Source organism: Mustela erminea, chromosome 17 (genome assembly GCF_009829155.1).
Source record: "Mustela erminea isolate mMusErm1 chromosome 17, mMusErm1.Pri, whole genome shotgun sequence".
NCBI classification, from domain to species: domain Eukaryota; kingdom Metazoa; phylum Chordata; class Mammalia; order Carnivora; family Mustelidae; genus Mustela; species Mustela erminea.
Window position 1 is genome coordinate 47,955,464 of NC_045630.1, and position 24,911 is coordinate 47,980,374.

The 24,911-nt window shown below is 33.1% G+C and overlaps 1 long non-coding RNA gene across 1 annotated transcript in view; it reads left to right on the plus strand.

The window, feature by feature from the left end:
* The first annotated feature begins 326 nt into the window (after positions 1-326).
* The window catches only part of LOC116576006, a 31,293-nt gene continuing 6,708 nt past the window's right edge, over positions 327-24,911 (plus strand). Inside the window, exon 1 of the long non-coding RNA XR_004280010.1 lies at positions 327-392. This is a non-coding gene — a long non-coding RNA (uncharacterized LOC116576006). The remainder of the gene's footprint in view (positions 393-24,911) is intronic.

A 24,911-nucleotide genomic window follows, 5' to 3' on the forward strand; every position in this document is an offset into this window, starting at 1 on the left:
GTCCAGTATCAAACCTTTATGAAATATAATTAGTTCTATACCTCATGGTTCTTTAATAAATTATTAAGATAAATAACACCTTTTTAAAAAAATTTTTTCAAAAATTTTTTTAGGCAGTACCCTATCATTTAAAGGATTTCTCTCTGGTCCCTCTTCAGCCCTGCTGTTCTTTATAGATGAGGAATCTATAAAGGGTTAAGGATATAATATCACCCCTTGGCGGTTTTCTTTGTGCCTCAAATTCTGGTCCAGAATTCTGAGGGTCCAAGAATTCTAAACCCAAACTTAGTCTCCCAGGTTGTTATGAAAGTATAAGTTTCATGATGAGAGGAAAGAACATATTTTATGTAATGTTTTAATGACTCTATATGTTTTAAGTGTCGAGACACATGGTATGTAGGCCTTCTTCTTCTTCTTCTTCTTCTTTTTTTTAATGTAGGCCTTCATTTTTATACCTTAACCAACCCTATAGATGCTAAGGGCTGGCTTTATCTCAGGATCCAGTAAATGTAAATATCCAGCATACTTGGAATTTTCCTTTATGCTGGCTTACTGCAAATAAATTGGAGAATGTTTTTCCATGTTTATGGATTGTTTCAACAATATTTTTTCCAAATTTCTCTTCCTTCTAATCTTGTTGTCACTTTCCTTTTGTTGGGAAATAATTCATAAGAAGTGGATAAATTATGCATGAGAAGTATTTTAAAGTTTTTTTTTTCTTCAACTCACTCCTTTCTCTTGGTAGTAAATGCAGCATGCCAATGTTTAAAAATGCAATTAACACTATTTATTTATTCAGATTGTCACAATTTTCACCTCCTAAAATTAGTGAGAATTTTGTGCCATTTCCTTCCTGGTTTCTCCCAAGAGTAAATGTGTTAATGATATCTGTAATACCTCATGCTGTACTAAGAAAATAATGAAGTCTCAAGCTCAGACACCCTATTGTTTTTTACATTATGTTTTTCTAAACAAAACAACTGGAGTTTTCTTTAGAAAATTTGAATTTGGGGTAGTTATAAAAAAATTCACTGATTATCGCTTGTATTTTCTTGTATCTAACAAATTGATAATGTAATCTAGCTATAACACTATGCCATTAATGATGTTAGTAATTGCTAAATAAGTGTCTCCATTCAAATTGCGTTTCAACATAATAGAATATAATAAAGTTTATTATTGAATATTTTATTAGATTGACTATTTAGGGGGAATACCAGAGCTTTAAGCTTTACCTCAAAACTTTGATGATCGTTTTAATGATTGTCACAAATTTAACAGTTTCTAAGAAAAGAATATTGCTCTGTATCGTTCACCTGCTCCTTGATTTGGTAGATTCCTCCTGAATTTGTCTTACATTTTCTTGTGGTCTAAGACAAATACATTCGATGCTTTTTAAAACACCTTTTAAAAATATACGTAATGTAAAACAATGTGAGATAGAGCACTATATTTGAAAAATTCCTGATTTAATAGTGCATATAGTCTGTAAAATTAAAACTGACAATTTCTGTTGAAAGTTTGCAATGTGAAATTGATGAATGATGTAACAATTTTCTCCTAAGGTTTTAACTAGATTACTACAAAAATACGACTGTAAGAATATCTGAGTATTTTATTAAAGTGATAGAATTTTATTTGCAAAGAGAAAACTCTAAACACTGAACAACATTTAATTGAAATTATTTTTATTATCATCCTTAAAACTTGAATGATTGATGATGTTCTTCCCCAAAAATGTGTATTTATTTGTTCAACTTTGGGGGGAAAAAAGGTTAATAGCACAAATACTCATTTACTTTACCATTATTTCATATATTTAGACTTGAGAGCCTCAGGGTATTATATATCTTCTGTACCTAAAAACAGTAAGCTAAAACTTCTGACATACTCAAGATAATTTTTTCCCTCAAGCTTTACCTTTCTTCTTCTTAATTTATGTATCTCTTACCACACCACTATGAAAAATTTAATTCTTCTTCATTTTAGTTGCCAATGGAGTCAGCACATTCAATATTTGTTAAAAAACTTGTAATTAATTTTCCTTTCTATCATAACTTTTCCAATAGACAGAAAAAAAATTTGCATTGAATTTGGGAGTTCTTATAATTTTCACAAGAAAAGAATTTCATTTTTCTTTTTTGTAACACATTATTAGAATGTACAAAGCATTCCTTCTCTTTTAACAATACTTTCGGCTAATTAGTCTCTTTTTTACAGATGCAGAATGCAAGATTCAGATAGAATAGATGTTAGGACTGTCATTCAAATTTTAGATATTTGCCTGTAGACTATAAAAGTATTTCTTCTGTACAATATTATTTTGAGGGTTTCTTGAGTAATAATAATAATGAGAAGAAGAAGAATAAAATTAGGTATAAGACTTTGAAAATGTTTGAAAGGAGTAGTTATGCAGGATGTCCTTGCCTATGTATGGATTGTAGGAGAAAGGCATTGCCTTTCAAAATTAAGTATGATGTTAGTTGTAGATATTTGTATTTTTTTTTTTTTTTTTTTTTTGGTCAGATTGAAGAAGTTCCCTTCTACTCGATGTTTGTTGAGAATTTTTAAAAAATCAGTCGAATGTTGAATTTTGTCAAATGCTTTTTTTCTTCCTATTGCCATAATTTTATGTTTTTTTTCTTGTTTTACTCTTAATATGATGGGTTGCATTGATTTTTTAAATGTTGAACTTGCTTTTGCATTCCTAGTAAAAATCCTCTTTATCTTAATATGTTACTGTTTTTATAAAGTATTTCAATTTGTTGGTATTATCTTCAGAATTCTACATTTATTTTTATGAATAATATTGATCTTTTAAAAAAATAATCTCTGATGTGTCAGGATATACTGACCTCATTAAGTATGATGAGAACTGTTGTTTTCTCTTACATTTTCTGGAAGACATTTTTAAGAACTGGAACTAATTCTTTTTTAAATGCTTGGTATAATTCACCAGGGAGACTACCTAGGCCTGACTCAACCCCAACTCCCCCCAACCCCCTAGGAAGCTTTTAACTACAAATTTAGTACAATTGAGGTTATCTATTTCTTCTTGGGTGAGGATTCATTTTGTGTTTTTCAAGGAATTGATCTATTTCATCTAAGTTGTCAAATTTTGTCAGTTGGGTTCTCTGCAATATTCCTACATTATCCCTTAAATATCCGTAGAATCTTCAGTGATAATTCCTATTTCAGTCTTGATGTGGGTGACTTGTCTTCTCTCTTTTTTTCTTGATCAAACTAACTAGACATTTAATCAATTTTATAGATTTTTTTAGTCAAACAAGAAGTTTTTGATTTCTTGGATTTTCTGTAGTGTTTCTTCATTCTCAATTTTATTAATTTCTGATCTTATATTTATTAATCCCTTCTTTCTGTTTGCTTTGGTTTAATTTTCTATTATTTTTTATAGTTTCTTGAGGTAGACACGCTATTTACTGAGATCTTTATTTTCTCTAATAAGCATTCATATAATTTTCTCAAATCTTGTTTTAAGTATATTCCTCAATTTTGATATGTTTGTATTTCACTTTCATTTTGATCAAAACGCTTTCTGTTTTCCCTTGAGACTTCCTTTTTGATCTGTGGATTATGTAATAGGGTGTTATACAGTAGGCTTGCTTTTAAATATTTTTAGGTCTGCCAGATAGCCTTCTGCTATTTATGTTTAATTCTCTTTTTGTCAAAGAGCATAGCTTGAGCAGTTTTGATTTGCTGAATTTAATAAGGTTTGTTTTGTGACCTAGAATGTGATCTATCTTAGAGGTAGAGGTGGTCATTCCTAAATCATGTGGATCAATTCTTTGTTGTGTAGAATTGTTTTATGCACTGGAGAATGTCTAGCATCTGGACCTTCTGCCCACTAAATGCTGGTAGTTTACAACAATCATTTTGCCAGGATTTTTGTATTTTCCTCAGAAATGAGAGAGAGGTGGGGGGGGAGAAAGAGAGAGAGAGAGAGAGACACTACATAAGTAAGAGCTGGAGGTGAGGAGGGGGATGGCAGAGGCAGAGGGAGAGAGAGAGAATTACAAGCAGACTCCATGCCCAGCCTGAGCCTGAGCCTGACTTAGGGCTCCATTACACGAGGCAGAGATTATGACCCGAGCCAAATTAAGAGTCAGATACTTAACTGACTGAGCCATTCAGGTGCCCCTTCCTCAGAAATGTTTAAATGCCTATCAGGAACAACAATGCAGTCTACTGAAAATAACTGATTTAAACAAACAAAAATACAATTATTTCTTAGGCTAGGTCTTTGTATTCAAGATATTTTAAATTTGCTTGTTCTCAATCCTATTTTAACCATCGTAAAATGTGATAATTATTCATTTATTTTACCTTTGTCTCTTTGAATTAATTACTTTATGTAAAGAAGTAAGAACATTCTGGAAAAAGTACTTATCAGTAAATTGGTATTTCAATTTAGCTTTCTTCTTTCTGTGTGTGTGTGTGTGTGTGTGTGTGTGTGTGCATGTGTACAGCAGTACAGGTTAGCCATTATTAATATTGAAGATTTGAGAGGTTTCTTGTATCATATTCATCTATATTTGCAGACTAATAACAACTTTACATTAGGAAAAAAGTCACCCCCTTCACGTTTATAACTTTTATTGTGGTGAAATTGATGTACGTTTTTAAAAGAAAATAATTACTTTGTAGTTTTTGTCTAAGGCAATGTGGCTTGAGCAAATGTCTCTTGATTGGTGATGGTGGGCAAATTGTGAACCATTTGATAATCACTTAATAATGATAGTTTTTGAGGTAGCAATTTAGACCAGCTGCACTGGACAGTCTGGTCTCCTCATTATTTCTTCTCTGTGAAATAAGCTGTCATTATGGTCCACACAAACACATTTCTATTTTTTTCATAACTAGACAGTTCACCTGGGACAATCAACAAGAGAAAAAATCTACTATATAAAAATTTTCCTTTGCAGAGAGGATAGCTTGATATAAATATTATTATTAATGGATTTAGAAAAGCCATTTCTCTTATTTTATCCAGTCAATGGTGTTTTTATTTTCTTTACTTATACTGATGATAATGGTTTAAAAAGTCACAATGGTTCCTCTCTCAGCTGAGATAAGTAGACTTTCATAGCTGATTGTATCAGCCTTGTCCTCACAGATTTAGTAATGACTGGTTATAACTGATTGATAATAAGTGATATATTTTTTTCAACTTTTCCATGTTTTAAAGAATGTTGTGAAAACTGGGCACTTGGTGAATTTACAAATTATTTTCCATAAACAGCTAATATACATTTCTTCAACTTCTCTAATAAATCAAATATTCCAAATCAACATGAAATACATTATTAGGGTCAAACTATGCTTTGCATTCCAAGAAGTATCAACTCTTCTCACAAAACCAAGTAGTAGTGATCATATTACTTCTACGACTCCATATTCTTGAAGGCTTGCTTTGTGCCAGGTGCAATCCTTCAATGTCTAATTTAATGTATTTCAATCGTCACAAGAAAACATAGGTAGGTGTCATATCTAGCAAATGAAAGACGTAGAAATTTAAACCAGATCTGACCGTTCTACAAGCTTTCATTCTCTAATACTTCTCTATTACCCTCAAAGTGTAGAAATTCATATAGCTTAGGATGTTGAGAGTAGGAACAATGTGCAAGGAATTAAAAAGAGGATGTTCGAAGGCAGGAAGAGAGCCAAGCGTGTGGCTTTGTTACTGATCTATAAGGAGATCTGTGTAGGGTTAGACAATGAACTTCAAAGTACACACTTACTAAAAATGAGGCTGTGTTGATATTCAGCAGCAAACTCAGGAAGGATTTGCAAATAACGTTAAGCTCTCTGGACTTAACCCTGAGCATCAGGGAATCACTGAATTTTGAGCAGACAAGTAATATCCTTATTATGCTTAAAGAAACTTTCTTTGTATTTATGGTTAATGTATTGTAAGACCATAAGAGTGAAACAGAATTTATCAAATCAAGTCTGCATTAAAGTTGCTGGTTGGCTGAGTCTTGGATTTGGGTCATGGAACCATAGCAACTTTTGGGGTTTTTGAGAAAGTAAGACTTAAGAATAACACCATGGTTTCTGGATAAGAGATTTGCTAATTTTCATTTGTTTGTCTGGCAAGGGCTTAAGTATACTGAGAAAAAATTGGAGGGCACAGCAGTCTGAAGATGTTGGATGCATTTATCTTCATTACACTATTTTCATCTTCTGCAGAACTCTGTACTATGGCCAGTTTCAGCATACAGCTTTCTTATAAAACTTTTTTCCCTACCAGGTATTAATTATGTGAAAAACCAGTTTTCTTGTGGGTTTATTCACCTATTCTTTTAAAAAGGAAACATCTTCTCTACTCTCCTCTGTCTAGTTTCTCCTTAGGAAAGTCACTGGGCAAACCTTACCTGATTTCAGACCATTAGTGGTGTGTGTTTGCTTTATAGCATTGAAGAATTTAAATCTTGTTCCCACATTCACCTTTTGGCTGTTCTCACCACCTACCACACCTGTCAAACCTGTGTATTAGTGGAATGAGTACAAAGGTTTTCCAATTATTTTCTGAGAATCATTCTTTATTAGGAGGGCAAATTGTCAGTCTTGGCATTATTTTTTAACCTTGTTTGTGTGTGCTGCACAAAATGTGTGCAGTTTCAAGAATCAATGCAGGCTTGTTTCCCTTTTATACATGGTGTGACTCATTTCAGTTGGGATGAGAAGTTGAAGGTATAATTAGGTATAATTTTAAAGTCAAGTCATTTCATTACTCAGAACGATTCTTTCCTTTACTTTCCTGTACTTCTTTTCTATTGTATTCTGTTTAGCTCACTTATTTTATCCATGAGTAACAGATATCTATCCAATAATTCCACTGAACACTATTCCCAAAGAAATCATGGCATTCACTTCTTGTTTCTGTTCAGTCTGATTCATCTGAAATTGACTTCTCAGGCCCCAGGAATTCTTCGGCACTTACTTGTATAACATATCTTGCCATTTAATCATATTCTATTGTTCTTACTTTTCTGTAAGCAACTGATAATCCCATTACTTAATGAGATGTTGTTAGGCATCTGAAATGATGGAGTCTTTTCTACTTTTATGCTATTTTCTTAATGATCAAAGGGGTCCATTTAATCTCAGAAGGATTTAGCAAATCAATGAGATGTTAGTGGATTCTAGCCTGAAAAAAAAAAAAAAAAAGGAGAGAGAGAGAGAGAGACCTCAGGCATTCTCTGCACGTGGAATTTCACTTTCAGATGTCTTAATCATAGGTGTTATTACTGCCTCTGGTTTGGTCCGTAGATGCCTTGAGAGATTTTTAAATCTATACTCCTGAAATGATACCCTTGTTTGGCTTTTGGTCTAATATATTCTGTCTTATCTCCTAGTGTCTCACTTATTATTAATTTTCAGCCTCATTTACAGGATGTTCTTTCTTTCTTTGCTTCTTTTATGTGTTGCTATGCCCCGTGTTCTTTCCTAAGTCCTCTTTTCTACCTGTTCTAATGCGCTCCTCATCTTTGCACTTGTTTTCTCCCATGCTTCAGATTTCATCTCTTTTGAGTGGTTTTAAAGATTATTTATTTTGCCCATTGCATCTTCAAAAGTTTTGTCCTCTGTATCCTGGTGCTTGATGGCTCCATGAAAAAAATGCCATATATATCTCTGTACTATTCTTCTTTTTCTTTTCTTGACTACAGAGATTTCCTCCATCTCAGTCATTTAGGAAATAAACCTGGGAACTATCTTTTACCTTAATTATGTTTTTAATCCTTGTTCCTACAGGTGCCAACTTTTGTATTTTTTCACCTTTTGTTCATGTATTTAGTTTTAACTCCACAGTAAATGGCTTAGTTCAGACTCCCATTTTCTCTTCTCAACCATTGTCACATTCTCCAACCTCATTCCTCTGCCTCCTAACTTGCTTTTCTCCATTCATAATTCCCATGACAGAGTGATTTTTCTAAGATGAAAGATTACCATATTACTCCATTGCTTAAAAATCTTCAATGGATTATAGTTTTTTACAGGATGAAACCCAAACTTCTTAATATATTATGCCCGGACTTCCATGATTGGGAGGCTTCCAGTGCCAGTTGCGCCTTTTTTCACTTTACCCCCAATTTTTCCAAACTGACCTTATCAAAATACCTACAGTTCTGCAGAGCACCTAATTTAATGACTCAGGTGCCTTTTGGGGTTGATCTTAATTTACAAAATGACTCTATTTACTAGGCAGCAACTACTCATCTGTCAACATTCCACTCATTTGTTACTTCTCTTGAACTCTTCAAATGAAATAATTAATTCTTCCTTTGTAATCTCACTAAATTTTATATATTCTGTCCCTAAAACATCCTAATAAACTTGTTTCTATATCTATATCATGTGAATTCAGGTATTCAGTCAAGAAATAATGAGAATGTCCTTTGATAGGATTAGGATAATTGAAGATGAGTAAGACATAGTCTAGGGAATCACAGTTTTATACACGATTTACCCTTTCCTCCTCTATTCACAGAATCAATATTTAGCAGACTTTAGATATGAACATATATGTGTAGCATATATATGTAAGAGTCATTAAAATTACTATTACCTTAGTAAATGATTAAATGATTCATTGGTAAATGATTGCATTGGTAAGTAAAATAATATCCTCTCAAACTCTCTCTATATAGCTTACTCCTATTTACTATGTAAGGTTAATTTTTACTATAAAAGTTTCTAATTGATTTCATTGTGACCTAGACTCACAATCTGGCCCTGCTGTTATGTCACCCAGTTAGTGTGTGTTTCTGTTTATGATTAGTGGTACTTATTTAGCAGTCTTCTCAGACAGACTCAGGGAGATACCTGTATTCAAATTCTAATATGTGTTAGGTGCATAATACATTTTTGTGTTGTTGATTCAACCCCCAAATTTCATAAAGTTTAAATTATAAAGTAGGTGCTCTAGCCATGTGGTCTGTAGCATATTTTTTAGCTTATTTTTTTACTCCTTTGTGTATTTCTTAATTGATCTTTTAGTAGCAAATTACTCTAAAATGAATAAACATACTTTTTATTTCTTTTTATCCTTGTTATTCTTTAGCACAGTACCTTATATTTCAGAGTTGCTTAAAATAATCTATTTGTGGAGTGAATACATTTATTTTCCATGTGCTACCCCCTTCACCATACAAAATACAAACACCTTTACCCTACATCCAGACAAGACTGACATATTCAACGTTCCTGAATATAAGATTGTTGCACTGAATTGTGAAAGTATATTATGAACACTTAAAATAAAGGAAATGCTTGTTCTTATTGCCAGTAGAAAGGAAAATAAGAAACTTTTATATAGTTAAAAAAAAAAAGCAAAAACGAACCCTAAAAAATGCAGAAATAAATTTAATCAGAAAGCATTATATATATATATATATATGGAAAATTATAAAAATATATTTAAAAATTGGGAGACTGGGTGGCTCAGTGGGTTAAAGCCTCTGCCTTTAGCTCATGTCAAGATTCCAGGGTCCTGGGATGGAGCTCTGCATTGGGCCCTCTGCTCAGCAGGGAGCCTGCTTCCTCCTCTCTCTCTGCCTTCCTCTGCCTACTTGTGATCTCTGTCTGTCAAATAAATAAATAGAATCTTTTAAAATTAATTCTTTAAAAATTTTTAAAAATTTTATAATTTTAAAAATTATAAAACAGAACTGAGTAAATGAAAAGATACATGTAGTTTTTTTATATCAAGATGGTGTGATGGAAGTTGACATATGTTGTGGTCAATTATTAACAAAGCCATAATTCTTGCATTGTTCCTTTCTTAGTTGTGTTTCCTAAAAAGGATAATTCTGGAGTATGCTATGATGTAAAGTAGTGCATCATGATAGTTGTCAGATAGAAACTACACACCACAGCAGCCTTTTGGAGATGTGGGGGAAGTGGAGAGCTAGCACTGGGGGTGAATCAGTCTGCATGATCTTTAATACTTCTTTCAAAAAAAGGTAATACCATGATTTCATCAGGACAGTTGCAACCTAAACTAAGATTCTTTTTCTAAAAGTATATACCATTGAAAACTAAGTTTAAATTTCTTAAGACAAACAGAAAGAATGCAAGTATTTTTCAAAGAAATGTCTTGTATACCTTTCTTTCTTTCTTTCTTAACAGAACTAATAGCAGTCTGTCTTCAGGGAGTAAGTCCCAAGTATAATAGTGCCTAATTCCAGTATAATACTACTCATCTTTTAGCCATGACATATTTAGTTTTTAAAGTTTTATATTTATAGACTAAAAATTACTTAATTTTTATTCTATCTCTCACTTAAATATTCGATCTAATGAATCTTGTTTAAGAAGAGACAAACCACAATCTATTTTCCACCTATTACAAGAGTCAAAGGTCTAGGATATTGTTCCCAGGATAGTTTTGTTTTCAGCTTAAAATGAACAATACCAGTAAAATTATGATCAAAAATAAAGTTAAAACAATATCTTCTCCTTCGGATGGGGTAGTTTGCTTTTTTTTTTTTTTTTTTTTAGCTCGGAAGTGGACTGTTCAGTCTGAGCAGATTGGTTTCTGAGAAAGCTGAGTGATCCTCCTGCACCCGCACTTTCACTAAGCACCACTGTCCCTCGGTTCTAATGCAGCACTTAAACAGCTTCTTGAAAACCTGTTGAACCTCAAGCCTACTCATAACGGTTCAAAAGAAGTCCCATGCATCCTCTTACACTATTTATGCAACACACATTTTTAAAGGGAAGACTTATTTTTAATGCATGGAAGTCCCTCGCTTCCAAAGGATCCGTGCTGTAATGAGATAGAACTGGATGAGAAACCAGAAACCAGAACTGGATGAGAAAGGGTTCCTTCCTTCCCCAACCCCACATCCATCCCAGGCAACACCACAAACATTGTTTTGCAAATATTTCTAAGTGTCCTTCCATGAGCATAGAATATAAAGTGTTTCCCCTCCCTTACTGCTAAACAAGCCCACGACAGCCTACTGCCGCTCCTGTTTCTACTACTATTACCATCACAGCTACTATTGAGGCACTTAATATGTTTCTGACGACACTGAACAACACTGTTATTATCATTCTATGAGACTGATGCACTACCTACTGCGCTGAGGCACCTTGTTATTATCATTTTAAAAAGACTAATAAGCTGAGACAAAGAGGTTAAGTAGGACAAATAGAAAAATGACATAAAATTGGTATACAGTCTCTTTAAGTCAAGAGAGAATCAGAAAACATGATACAGAGATTTACCTTTTACATAAGTTCTTCATTCAAGTTGCCCATCACTCTTATAAATACCAGTGGAATACCAGCTTGCTTCCTGGTTTAGAATGAGCTTCTCTGATGTGTAGTTTGGTGTGTTGCCATCCTCATAGAGGCAGCAGTGCACCTGTGCTATGTCAAATGTTCTGTTTCATTTAAGTCAAGATGAGATTATTTATTTTTTTTCTCCCCAGAAATGAGAGTTCCATAAAATAGTCTGGGTCAGTAAAGAGAAACTCCTACTAATTTTTTTTAATTTTATTTATTTATTTGACGGACAGAGATCACAAGTAGGCTGAGAGGCAGGCAGAGAGAGAGAGCGTGCGGGAAGCAGGCTCCCTGCTGAGCAGAGACTGGATGCAGGGCTCAATTCCAGGACCCTGGGATCATGACCTGAGCAGAAAGCAGAGGCTTTAACCCACTGAGCCACCCGGGTGCCCCAGAAATGCTTATTAAATATTGCTTCAAAATAATTATATACTTTGTACTTCAATACTTGTAAGTGTTGTGTTCTGGTTTAAAAGATAAAAAAAAAAAGAAAGAAATGCATCTTCCTAGGATTTAGAAATCACTAAATACTGTTGTTACACATGTCACTTTAGTACAGAAGATATTTTTTCTTAATTAAAAACAGTGTCACAAAAAGTAAGACCAACAAAAACTTACAGACTGAAGGGACATTAACTGTATATTAAAAATGATAATGCAGTTTCAGCAAAAATATTCTTTTCTAGCTATTAATGAGTGTGTATAGATTCAAAACATAAAAGTTCAGAAGTTGATTCATGTTTAGAAGCGTTTAAAGAAATCTAGTAGTAAAGTGGCTGAGGTTTTGAACAATTTGAAGTCATATAAAATTAAATTTAAATCAGTGTTTAAAGTTTATACAGTTAAACTGTATAAACTTTGATAAACAACTCTACATTGTTGTAAAATGGGCACGACACAACCCAGATCACAATGTCATTTTACTATAATGTGAACTAATTATGTAAAGCAAGACACAGTTTACTGCACACAGTAGATAATTAAGTTAATGTCAACTTAAAATTATCAGCTTTATTTCATGGTACGATAATTTTTAAAATTAAAATATTGGGCTGCCTGGGTGACACAGTTGGTTGAGTGTCCAACTGTTGGTTTTGGCTCAGGTCCTGATCTCTGGGTCAAGAGATCAAGTCCCACATCAGGCTCCGCACTCAGTGTAGTTGGCTCGAGGTTCTTTCTCCCTCATCCCCTCTCACACATGCTCACTCTTTCTCTTTAAAATAAACAAGTAAATATTGTTTTTAAAGATTTTATTTATTATTTGACAGAGAGGTAGAGAGAACAAGTAGGAGAGAGCAGCAGAGGGAGAGGAAGAAGCAGGCTCCCCGCTGAGCAGGGAGCCCCATGTGGGACTCAATCCCAGGACCCGGGGATCATGACCTGAGCTGAAGGCAGAGGCTTAACTGACTGAGCCACCCCAGGCATCCCTAAACAAGTAAATATTTAATAAAAAAAAAAATTCAAAGAGTTTAGGCAAATTAGATTGACAATTTATATTATCTATATCCATGAAAGTTTCTATAATATATTCAAAGAAGCCCAAAATAACTTAGGAGATCCAGAAACATTTTCTTTAAGATTCTCTCCAAAAGAGTGGTCTTGGTATGCTAGTTTCATCCATATGTTCAAGAGATACTCTATAAATACTCTGTTTCAGGCACTGTGCTAGACTACTGATAAATATTGGTGAATAGAAGAAAATACAAGTAGCCTCTACCCTATAGTATCTGTTGGATTGTTTTGGATCAATTGTCCAGTAAAATGAAAGACCACTTGTGAGTTATGTTGGCACTAAGAGTCTAGTTATAGCAAAACAGATACCAATGCCCTAAAGTAAAACAATAAAAAAAATGATTATTTTTAATAAGTTCTCACAAATTTCAGTTAGGAAGAAAGGGAAGGATGCAAAATCTTACAATTAGTTTATTCACAATCAAATACATGGCAATATACATACAGAGAATGGGTTCAAGCACAAATCTTCAGGTCTCCAAAAACCAACCACTCATCCACTATATTCTGTGGATAATGACTGATAATTTGGGACACCAAACATTAGATATCTTTTTAATGGAACCAACTTCACCGGTGCTTTCCTTTGTTTTGTCTGGATGGTAACTAGCTCAGAATATTTACTTTGTGAACATAATAAATTTCAGGAAAATTAAGGAATGAGAGAAAAAGCAATCATGTGAAGATGGAAGCCATTATACATTTGATTTCTGGATAATTTTATTATTATAATTAAAAACCTCTATTAGAAAATTATCAAAAAGTTTATTTGACAATTAATTGACTATCATTTAACTATTGTTCATATTTTATGAATATCTATTATTGATATTAATCAGTGTCTAAAACTAAAGTAAAATATGTAGGATTAAAATACCCTTATGATTTTTTTCATAGAATATTATTTGACATACAGAAAAAAAGGTAAATCACATAAAAGAGCATATTTAATAATTTCCTCTATATGACTGAATATGTTATCAAGTATAACCCAATTTTCAATTGGATTCCAACCTTAATTAGAATTGTCTTGTTCAACAAATAATTATGCACCAAATACACAAAAATATGGTAATATGCTATGCCATGTGCAATAATTTTGCTTTCTTGAATTACTGGAAGGATTTATAAAGCTCTACAGAGTGTACATAAATGTGAAGGATATTATTCAGTAGGAGGAGAAAAGCACAGGCAATTATCAGGCAAGAGTGAGACATTCAAAAACAGCTTTCAAATTGTCACCTCATTGGCACAGAACACTCTTTATCTATGGACCATAAAGCACCAAGCTAGATATCAGTTACGCTGGTCTCAGAAGCTACAGTCTCATCTGAGAATGGGTATTTTGTATGCTATCTGGTTTTACTGTCCAAGCTTGGCTACATGATTTGACTCAATAACACAAAAACTAAAACTAAAAGTTAACTCACACAACTAAAAGATAACAGAAATTCTAAGACTGAAATTTATATTATATATGGATGTTTGTGTGTGTGTGTGTACTTATAAACTGGATATAGGCTGGCCCATGATATGTTTCAAATCTTACCACAGAATTATTTTAGCACATGTAATTATTACAGCACATGTAATCTTTTACTGGCCATGAATCAGCAGCATGGTTCAGGCATGTCTAGAGAAAAATTTGGGTTTGCAACAAAGCAGCTGAGAATAATCCTATGGATATATATGCCATTTAAAATTCTCAGCGTGTGGATTTTAATCAAATACAGCGCAAAACCAGTTATCTAAAAAAGCCATTTTGTAATATTTACACAAAAGTATTCATTGATCTGGAATTTAGGCTTAAATTTAAATTAACATATTTTAAATAATTATAAATATTATAATATTATACATTATAAATATTATAATATTATGCCCACCTAGTTTGGCATAGGCCCAGAAATGGTCAATAAAGTATGAGGACAGAAAAAACAAAAACAGAAGCAAACCCAACAAAGACAAATTTCTGAGAAGGGGAAGGCCTTATACTAGTACACTTTTACAATGAAAAGGAAATAATTACACATTTATGTTTGATTAAAGACCTATATCCAGAATATATAAGGAATACCTACATCTCTTACACATCATCAAAGAAGATTTACAGTTGGCCAAAAGATGGTGAAAAGTGCTGCTCAAAATCATTAGTCATTAGAGAAGTGAAAATTGAAACAATGTCATACTCTTACACACCACGGCAAAGGTTGACATTAAAACAACTGATGCTAGTAAGCTTGTGCAATTGATAAGAAAGTCAAAACGTAACCACTTAGGTTGGTGGTTTCTAATAAAGATGAACATAATATACTTGATTATCTCACGTCTGGGTATTTACCCAAGAGAAATGAGAATACATATCTGCACAAATCCTTAAATTCCACCTAACTTACTGTTTCTCTTGTAGATGTAGTCTTTGGAAGCATTCAAAAGTTGCTTTCTTAAAATCCTGAGAGGAAAAGTCAGGATGCTTTTACTGTGTAACTTGAACACATGAAGGGACGTGTTTTTTATTTTTTGTTTTTTTGTTTGTTTTTTTAAAGATTTTATTTATTTATTTGACAGATAGAGATTACAAGTAGGTAGAGAGGCAGGCAGAGAGAGAGGGAGAAGCAGGCTCCCTGCTGAGCAGAGAGCCTGATGCGGGGCTCAATCCCAGGACCCTAGATCATGACCTGAGCCGAACGTGAGGCTTAACCCACTGAGCCACCCAAGCGCCCCAAAGGGACGTTTGTCACACTTCGCACCTGGTTTATTTTCTCCTGCGTTACACAGGCTACAAGATCCACTTTTTCAACCTGCCTTTAATTTACCTGGTTTCTCTAAGAGTTGTCCTGGTTTTGTTACTGTTTTTCTTGACTAAAAGTTCCAGGAGAAAAGAGGTGCAAGAATCTCAAGCTGCCTCTGAAAATCTTTAACAGAACATCATTACGTTTATTATACAAACTGTGATCAGTCTTCTTAGAATTTTTTCCTCAGAAGAAAATTATTTGATTTTGACATGGATACTGCTGAAAAAGGGAAGATTAGTTTATGTGATTATAAATCTCATATTTAAAAAAAAGTCAATGTGCATGAATGTCCTTGACTGAAAAAAGATTGTTATTTTGTGAGTAATAATAAATGAGCAATATCAATAATTATACCTTCAGATTATAGTTAAAATGTGATAGTCCTTGGAAACTCTATGTTTAATAAAGGGAGTAGTGAATAAGTAAAATAAAAATTCCATTTGATTACAAATATCTTTTTATCTCCATCTTGTATTAAAAAGTAAAATTGCGTTTATAATAAATTCTTTGAATTATTGTATATAAAATGAAAGATGCTTTTTACACTTGTGTGCGCATATATGTTTTTGTGTGTATCTCTTCTTTTCTATACAAAGTAGATGCTTTTTTGTTACAAACAATTCAGTACTACATGACCTTTGTTAATTCTTGAAATTAAAAATAACTCTTTTACATTAGAATTTGGTAAGATAATTACTATATATATCTGCTATTCTTCTGAACATCCATATCTTTTGAATATCCTTCTAATGTTTTTATAAACCTCCACTTTAAGATTCATGACTTTCTGAGGTAAGACTAAAAATAAAACATGCTTGTGATCTACAGGATGATCCACATTTTGTAGTATCTATTTCTGCCCAAAGTGGGCATACTTTACGACCCAGCAACCCCAGGCAACAAGGAAAATGAAGTCTTCAGCTACGTCCAATAAACCGGATAAAACTTACAGACATGATGCTGCGTGAAAAAAAGAAAAAGGGGTAAAAAACAAACAGTATATATTACATGTTTCCATTTATATGAAGTTAAAAAAATTAAAACTGAACAATGGACTTTGAGGTCAAGGCAGCAGTTAAATTGGGGGAGGATGAATGGGACACTAATAGGAGAGAATAGATGGGAATTCTAAGAGAGATGGTGCAGTTACTCATCTTGTAGTGGTATTTACCTGGCTATATTCACTCTAATATTTCTTCAAACTGTAAAATTGTAAATTATGGGCTTTTTTTTCCTATGCACATTATACTTCATTATAACTCTTCACAAAGTTTTAAGGAAAACCACTAACCACTGGTGAGGGGAAGCAAGCTGTTTTCATACTTGGCAAAGCTGTGTTCAGCCAAGCAGACCCAGACAGACACATATGACATGGATAAGGAAGAGTATATTACATTAAATTGTTATTATGGTAACACGTTTTGTGTTCATTATTAATTTAAAAATCTATCTCTTATAAAAAAAATTCTGATTCAACCTTGTCGAGTAAGAACTTAACCCATATTTGTTTCCTCACACTGAAATAAATCTATGGTGGCTTGAAAAAAACAGATCAGAGAATGGGGGCTTGGGTCGTCCCTGTTGAAATACAGATTTTAACAAATTTTTGTGAAGAGAAGATGAAAATTAGAAGAGAAACGGATGAAGCAGGCAGAGAATGACAATGTAGAATCAGAGTATTGCTGGGGAGGTGACTGATTGTAACAATAGCAAATATTAGTTTCCTCAAATCAATCAGATACTCAATGTCCTATGCTGTGCAGGCTATTTCTATATAATAAAACTTTTTTTTTTTTTTTACCCAAAATGCTATTATTATTTCCCTAAGAAAGCTGCCAGAGTGTTTTGAGATAAGCAGATTTATTGTGTCTAACTGCTGACATTTGTCCACTGAGATAAGCACAAGAGTAAATTGTTTCTCTGTTGACATTTGTTCCCAATGAAAGTTTTTGTTTTCTTTTCTAGTACGTAATGCCCTCAAAGCGTCCACTGGGTATTAAAACTGTGTCTTTGAAATTGGCAAAGTGGTTTTTTTACACTTAAAAAGTAAAACTTCTCTCTTGTTTGAGGGATTTTTAACAACACCCTTTTGGTATTCTAACAGTATTTACATGTTTCTACTCAGTTGAATATTAGCTCGTTTATGGATATTATAGCATTATTTAAATTAAATGAGTAATTGATTGAAATAGCTCACAATCCTCCTGGAAACATTAATTAATGTCACTGAATTATGATCTCCTCTCTCAGTAGGTTGTACACTCAAACTTTTCTTCAGCTAAGCTGAATATGAATATTTGCAATTCTAGATCATGAGGTTGTGAGCTAGAGCCCCATGTTGGGTGTGGATATTGCTTAAAAATAAAATTTTTAAAAATCTTAAAATAGGGGCGCCTGGGTGGCTCAGTGGGTTAAGCCGCTGCCTTCGGCTCAGGTCATGATCTCAGGGTCCTGGGATCGAGTCCCGCATCGGGCTCTCTGCTCAGCAGAAAGCCTGCTTCCTCCTCTCTCTCTCTGCCTGCCTCTCTGCCTACTGTGATCTCTCTATGTCAAATAAATAAATAAAATCTTTAAAAAAAATCTTAAAATAAAAAAGAATAGCGTATCATTATTTTTAACCAGATAACTTACCTCAATTTGGATAGATAGACAGATGGAGGTATGGTAGGGCAGCAAAAGCCTTGCTCAGTGGAAAATGAGATTAGGGTTTGTAAGACTGTCTTGAGGGGTGCCAGGGCAACTCAGTCAGTTGAGCACCCAAATCTTGGTCAGGGCTTGGTCCTTGTCTTGGGGTCTTGGGATCAAGGCCTCCATTGAGTTCCAAGCTTGCTGGGAGTCTGCTCGGGGATTCTTTTGTCTTCATCTGCCCTTCCTCCCACTCACATGTGCTTTCTTTCTCTAAAATAAATATATCTTTGTTTAAAAAAAAAAAAAGACTGCCTTGATATCTAAATTGGAATGATAGCAATAAAAGGACATTCAAGTTTCTAAGACTTTCAGTAAATTCAGTAGTGTTGAAAAAAGAAAAAGGTAATCATGGCAGAAGTTCTTTCTAGAACAGATTGTGTGAAAGACTGGATTTTGCTTTGCAAAAAGTCATATTAATATTACCAAATGTGGAAAGATATCACTCAAACTATATAGTATGACCCTCTCTAAAATGCATTATAGTTAGGAAAAACTGAAAGAAAATGCAGAAAACTTGTATTTGCTCATAGCTAATTATCTCCAATAAAAAGAGATTTTAGAGAGTAGAAGTCAAAAGAGAAAATGACTAAAAAGAGATCTACCAAGACAGTAGTGGCAAGGGAAGAGATATATGCAGAGGGTTCCTTTTAAAATTAACCCAGCCCTAACATCTAACTCAGCTTTCTTGCAATTAGCATGCTTATTGTTATCCACATTTAGACATTGTTATAAAATTAGTAGCAAATGGAAGCACAATTATTCTAGCTTTGTTTTTTCTCAGGATTCTTTGGCTACCTGGATCTTTCATGGTCCCATATACATTTCAGAGTTGGCTTTACCATTTCTGTGAAAAATGCTATTGGAATTTTGACAGGAATTAAGTTGAATCTATCACTTTGAGTAGTATGGTATTTTAACAATATTAATTCTTCAAGTCCATGGACACGGGACATCTTTCCATTCATTTGTATCTTCTTCAATTTCTTTCATCAATATTTTATAGTTTTCCATGTACATCTTTCACCTACTTAAGTTGTTTATTCCTATTTATTTTTTGATACTTTCATGAATGGATTATTCTTATTTTTTAAGGTTAGTCAAATGAAGCAGTGAGAGTTAAGAAAGAATGAGGAAGTATGTAACTGGTTATAATCAACTAATTTTAAACCCTGCTGTACTTGGTTCAGTTAGAATTGCTTTCTTGATTTCCTTTTGTTGATGTAAAAAAATACAACTGATTTTTGTAGGTTGATTTTGTATCCAGCAACTTTACTGAATTTGTTTATTAGTTACAACAGTTTTTTCTTTTTAAGATTTTATTTATTTATTTGACAGAGATCACAAGTAGGCTGAGAGACAGGCAGAGAGAGAGGAGGAAGCCGACTCCCCGCTGAGCAGAGAGCCCGATGCAGGGCTCCATCCCAGGACCCTGGGATCATGATCTGAGCAGAAAGCAGAGGCTTTAACCTACTGAGCCACCCAGGCGTCCCAAGCTACAACAGTTGTTGTTGTTGTTGTTGTTTTTCATCTGTAGGGTTTTCTACATAATTGGATTATGTCACCATCAAACAGATATTTGTACTTTTTCCTTTCCAATTTGAATGCCTTCTATTTCTTATTTTGTTCTTTCTCATCTGCTTGTTTGTGTTAGTACTTCCAGTACTCTGTTAAATAGAAGTGGGGAGGGTGGACATTCTTGCATTGTACAATATTTTAGAGGAAAACTTTCCCTTTTTCTTCACTGATTATGATGTTAGGTATTTTTAGCTGTGGTCTCATTGTGTTGGGGGTGTTTCCTTTTATAGCTATTTTGTTGAGAGTTTTCATCAGATATTTACACTGAACATTTCAAATGCCTTTTCTGCATTTATTATATATTATTATATTTTCTGCAATATAAGATACTATTTTGACCTTTTTTTTGGTTATTGTGGTATATTCCAGGGACTGATTTGCATATGTTAAATCAATCTTTTATTCCAGGGATAAATCCCACTTGGTCTTGGTACATAATCTTTTTGATGTACTATTAAATTCAGCTTCCTAAGATTTTATTGAAAATTTTGCATCTATGTTATTTATTTTGAATACATTTGATAGGTAATATGTAAGTTACTTCTTTATCCTGAAGATAAACCTATAAGGTATTTTATAATACAAAAAGAAAACTTTTATTTAATAGACAAAAGAAATGACATAAATAATTAACAGGATACAAAAGTCACAGAACGAGTGACATAGTAGTGATGCAATGGCTAATTTATTTTCCACATGAAAGATTAAATGCCCTTATGTACATTTAGAAAAAGAAAAAGGAAATGCATTATAAGAGTGACACATATTAGTTATTTATCTTAATATGAAAATTTGAATTAATATCTAAAACAAAAACACCATTTACAGATATGAAAATAAGTATTAAATTAGAGATGTTATTCTTTCCTCTTTTTTTAAAATTGTTAGTATATATTATTTTCAACATGATTTTATCAGAATTCTTATTGGGAAATGTGTTTAACTCATCAAAAACAAGAAAAAAATAAATTATTATTTTAGAAAATAAAAGTTCAGTAAAATAACTTATGATCATTGAGTTTAAACAAATAATATCAAGTTAAATTGATTGTGTAGTTTAAACACTTTTCTTTAATAGCAGCTCTTTTTAAAACCAATGCTTATGATTTTTATGCAAAAGTGTAATTATAATTTTTTAAATTAAGTTCTGTTTTATGAAAGCTCTTTTCCTGTCAAAAAATGAGAGAATATTAAGAGAACCAGAATATTAACTACATATATGAAGAAAGTAGAGGCCCTTTCTGAACTCATAGGCTGTTATTTGGCTCATCACATCTCTAGTTAGATGGAAAAAAAATAGAATCTCAAAGACTATGTTGAGATATTTATTAAAAGTGTAAAATTTTATTGTCAGATAAAAAATAAGAACCTATGCATTCTTAAGACTTTAGTTGTACGGACAACTCACTGTGAAGTATGAAACTTTCATTATTAATATAACAGGGTACATTTATAGCAATTTTGCATGAAATTCAGATGTGACAAAAAAAGAAATAAGGTTTATATATGGTCTTTTCAGTATTTAGCTTATCAGTTAAAATAAAAATTATTATTTTTCATATGTAAAGATGATTTAAGTAATAGAATGCATGTTTTTTATTTATTCATTTGTCATACAAAAGTATAGGAAATTATTGCTATATTCTTTATTATTTAATAATTCTTCTGTGTGTGTATGTGTGTGTGTGTGTGTTTTACAGTGGTGCCTGACTTAGTCACTAAGTATATACCCAGTGAAATAGATATTATTTTTGTTTTCAAGGCGCTCATGACCCACTAGTGTACATACAGAGTAAGTTAAGTTTCAACAGAAAATTTATAGACTAGAGAGTAAATTGAACTGACAAAGAAGAACTGAACTGAGAACAAGTTCGATGATGGTAAGTCCAATATATCTGAATGTCAATTAGCAACTTCAAGTGAAAGATGGTTTAGCTTACGAGCTAATTGTGACTGAAGAGTCCTTTTTTTTTTTCTATCACTTTGTGGAATGTCAAAAAAATGTTGCAGTTTCTACTGTAAGTCAAGAGAAGGGATTCTAGTACAAGGCTGAAGAAAAGTTCCAAAGTACCACAAAGTAAAAAAAAAAAAAAAAGCCTATTAGCTAAAGGTGAATTAAGAAGGAACATCTATTTCTCCTGCAGAGAGAGAGAGAGCATGAGAGGGTTGGAGGAGGTGAAGAAGAAGAGGGGACAAGAAGGGTGAAGAACCAAGAAGGAGGAGAAATGCAGGAGCATGTAAAGAAGAGGGAGAGGGAGGAAAGAGCAGAGAGATGGGTTTGTAATTAGTAACAAAAGTAATAAGCATTAACTGTGGAATGTTTAGAGAATACCAAAATGCCTAAAAGTAAAATAAAATTCATCTATAAACCTAGCAGCCAATAAAAATGATCACTAATATGGTAGCAAATGAGCTTTTAGATACAGGTTTTTTCATGCACGGTAGAGGTAGCTCCACTTTCAATATTTGTCCTCTCTTCATCCTGGGCATACAACCAGCTTATCTTTTTCATATTTCTGAACAGTAATTTGAGGATTTGTGCCTAAATTTTGGAAAAATCTACCTGTTCAGAAGAGTTGAATGAGGCTGTACTTTTCAGTAGCCTGATCAGCTCAGCTCTACAGGGGGTCAGGAATTCAAAGTGGAAGTAGAAGCTCTCTAAAGTTGCTTGACTGCAAATTCTTACACTGCATGATGTATATTGTATAAGGTCCCCAGCTTTTTTTAAACAACAGTTTGCATATTTTTAGTATGAAATCAATAATAATTTTGGGGCACCTGAGTGGCTCAGTCGGTTAACATCAGACTCGATTTTGGCTCTGGTCATGATCTCTGGGTTGTGAGACAGAGGCAGACTTCCGGCTCCATACTCAGTCGGGCATCTGCTTGAGATTCTCTCCCGATTCCTCTGCCTCTCCCCTGCTTGCGCACTCTCCCACTCAAAAAAATAGATCATTTAAAAATAATTACTTTATCATATCATTATTTTGACATGTAGGGGATAATTAATTTAATGTTTCATAGAACAAGATCAACAAATAACTAACTGCTTCACAAAGCATTGATTTTGGAAAAAAGTTTACCAAATTCAATAGCCGTGGTTTTGAGGTACTTTACCAATGTGTTTAATGAAAGAATACAAAAAAAAAAAAATGCAAAGTTATTTTTTACTGAAATTATGGCTTATATTTAATTTTCAATGAGACTGTTTAGATATTTCACATTTAATAATAAATATTTAATTTATAGATTTACTATGCTAATTAATTTTTGCTATTAATTAGATGGAAATGGTAATGATTAAAATATTTTAATTTAATATTTTAATTGAAAATATGACTCCTATCAACATCCCCCAAACTGGAAAACAATGCGATTCTTTTGCAAACATATATAGTACCGGGAATCAAGCTGACTTTAAAGGCACCTTGAACTCTGAGAAACAGCCTCAGTTTTAAAACTGAATCAAGCCATAAATGGATACACATTGTTAACAGGACTAACAAGTGATAGATTGGAATCTGGTAAAAGTGAAGTGAGTGGCTATATCTCACCAATCAAGTTGTAATAACCCAGTTTTCTTTCCAAAGACCAGTACCTTCAATGTCACTAGATAAGACTTTAGGAAGAGGTGATTGGAGTTCTGAAAGCAACCTGTGAAGAGGAGAGGGATTTATCTCTTTTGAGTTTTTATAAGAGATATTTAGGAAGATATACTGTACAGGTACAGAAATTTAAATTACAACAGGCAAAGATTTCATAGAATACTTATTCAATGTTTAAGGTGAAAAGAGAAATACCATTTATTTATCGTATTCTATGTAATGATTTCTAATGAAAAATCTCATTTATTTCTATATGTTAGTTACCATCACCTCATTTTATAGAAGAGACTTGGAAAAATCTAAGCTAATAACGCTAATAAATGTTGAACTTGAAGCTAGAAGGTAATTTCTGTGATCTTGTGCCAGTATTATTTAATGGGCTAACCATGATTACAAAATGTGAGAGACAAAGACAGAAAAAAAAGGGGGGGCTGGGGCTGATTACAATGTTTGCATCAGGTTGATTTCCGATTATATACTATAGACATTTTTCAATATAATGAAACTATGAACACTCTGAGAATACTCTGACTATTTCTGTCTTCACAATATGTCCATTGATAAGGAGAGGTTTAGTATCTTCTTTTAAAATAGATGCCAAAGTACATAATACTGTATACATATTCTTGCCAAGAACTAAATGATGAACAGATAACAGAGGGATGGCTGATAATTTATTAGTAAGGTATATCAGACTTTAAATTTTAATGTCAATAAAAATAGCACCCAATAACCAAAAACAAAAAAGGGCAACCTCTAACTCTTAATCCAGATTTTAAAACCTACAAATTTTCATCAAAAGTTTAGGCTAGAATAATATGGTGACTTCCTGCTTAATAAAGTTTTTGAAGTCCTGCTGAAATCCTTTAATCACCGGGAATTAAGTTAGCCCCTTATTCATTAAAGAGGCAATTAGTTCAGTACCGGTTGTGCTGGAATGACAGGAATATGACAAATAAAGCTATGAGAGAAAATATCCCACATTTTTCATGAGTTATTTTCATTTATATTCTGAACATGAGGGCATTCCAATCACTCTAATGGTTAAATAGAATATAAGATTGCCCTTACAGGAGAGTGGATACTTGCACATTTGCTTTGAGAGCATAAAACTAAATTAAAATATGTACAAATATGAGACTTAAGAATATTTTAGTAGTTAATGTACTCAGCTTTGGGAACATCCCCAATAAAGGGCATTTAACAGGTATGCTGTGAAGGTCCCAGGCTGTGAATTTTGCCAGTGTACATTTGAGATTTGGATATATCTAAGGCAGTGTTTTGCTGTTCTAGCATTGAAGGGTATTCAGAAGTTTAATTACTAGACAATCTTATTTCACACAGCAAGTTGCAATGGAAGCCGAGGTACTGTAGGTCATTTTAAGTTATCAACTTGCTTTATTCACCATGCTTGATGACC